Below are 2158 nucleotides of genomic sequence, written 5' to 3'. Positions count from 1 at the left end.
GTATTTGTGTACACTGATTTACCATTTTCACTTTTTTAAAAGCACAACTAAACCATTCAACTTGATATATAAGTGAAATTAGTATTTACTTGATTGCATCCTTTACAACTCCATCAAACTAAATTTCTAGAAAGGGACACTAAAACCTTTTACTTTTGGCATTGTGACTGTGGCGTTTTTCAATAACGGTGGAGATACTTTACAGATGTTTTCCGCTGAACAACTTCCACGTTACTGATTCATGAAATCCAGACATGTAAATTACATTTGGTATTGAGTGTTTTGAACGGAGGTTTAAATGGCTAAATGAAAAATTGTAACAAATTCCCAATTTGTTAAGTTTTTCCGCGCTAAATTGCATTAACTTTTTAACTAAATTATGTCTGAAAAAGTAATTTATTTTATGCCATCCATAATTTCTATGTGTAAATTTAGTATGTCAAAAATGCAGGAAAACCTGATTTTAACAGCATCGCATGGTTAGTGTAGTTGTGTTTATCATGTTATGTGTTGTGAGCAAAGCTGATTACAACAAACTACAGAATGGTCTCTTTAAGTCTACATTTTTTATGAAAAGTTTATTGTATATAAAATAACATAAGTATTGGAAAGGTTTAAAATAATCTGTACCATTAAAATCATATCACGTCGACGCTGAACGGCAGTATACCACTAAACCTTAACTAAACAGGTGAAAACCTAAATTAACATATATAAAGAGCATAAGAAAGCCAGAAACGAAGGAGGGTTAAGTCCTAGGATACTATTTCGTAAAAGTACAGTATTAAAAGCTGGTGGTTTTAATCCGTAGGTATCGAAACATGTTTACTATCGAATGAATACGTTATTCATAGGAAAGAATTTTTCTGAACTGCGCGAATTTCAAATTTCAGCATCGTTCACATTAAATGATTATCGATAGCAATTAGTTTTTCCGGGAACCTTTCCTTAAATTTAAGAGGAATTCATTAGCAATTTAATCTGACGATTACGATGACGAAGTACCGAAAAAAATATCTTCGCGTGAAATAAATTTCTATAACAACGAAAAATCTTTTCCTTGAAACTTGGGCATTTCTGTAGCGAAGTAAAATTGGCATCGCTGCAGAAATACGCCTCGCACATTGTCCTAAAGGAAATTAAATATAAAATCATTCTTTCACTTCTTTCCTTTCTTAACCATATATTTTTATTATTCCATTAAATTTTTCATAAAATAAGTTTCCTGTAAAATTGCTGAATTATCTAGAATTTAAACTCCGTCCTGTCTGAAATGCCTGCACATTATGAAGTGATCTGAAATAAAATTCAGGTGACCTACGCACCTGAATTACACAGAAGTTTTGTGGTTTTGGTTACTTATGGGTAAGATGCTGAAAAATTAAACTAACATCGGTTAAAAAAACTAACAAGTCTGGCCTACAGATGTGAAAATATTTAAATATTTTCTAAAAGTGGCTCAGTTAGCAAATTATTTCAAACTTCATTACTATCAAATATATGTAATAAAGTAAATGTAGTAATGTAAGTACATGTAAACAAGCAAGTATGGTTGAAAGAATAATTTGTAAGGTGATCAACATAAAATTTTCTACTCTAAAGCCTCGCAGCTGAACTCTACCAGATTTAAACTGACATATACTAAGGAAAGAAATTAGTTTCAGAAGTCTGTAATGGGGAAATTTATGCCATATTGCAAATATGAATAGCTTTAAAATTCTGAAAAAAATTGGTAAGGAAGGAACTGCTTTGAAATTAAAGATAGCTTTCAATTATTTCATTAACAAATAATTCAAAAAATTTAATTCTTTACATCAAGAACTTGAAAACAATAATTAAAAGCCTTGGTATGATGACCATTTTTCTGGCCTGAACATTTTATTCTGCGCATAATGAGTTCAAAAACAGAATGTAATGTTCAATCAGTCAAGCTGTCAAATTTTAAACCTTACCATGATAACAGTCTTTCCGTATTCTTATAAATCAAATCTAGAAATACTGGAACAGCGAATTGGCTAAGCAAATTGGAAAACATTAATAATCATACTTTGTTCAGTGACTTATTATTGAAGTTCTGCTGTATCAAATCTTAAAATATGAGGCACTTTTCTCGCTCTCCTGACATGAAAACTTTTGTTGCTGAGATACATAAAACCCA

The sequence above is a fragment of the Stegodyphus dumicola genome, chromosome 3, assembly GCF_044657685.1.
Source record: "Stegodyphus dumicola isolate Sdum_Otavi_A_Nest chromosome 3, ASM4465768v1".
NCBI classification, from domain to species: Eukaryota; Metazoa; Arthropoda; class Arachnida; order Araneae; family Eresidae; genus Stegodyphus; species Stegodyphus dumicola.
The sequence above is the reverse complement of the archived record's forward strand: the minus strand, read 5'-3'. Positions refer to the sequence as shown.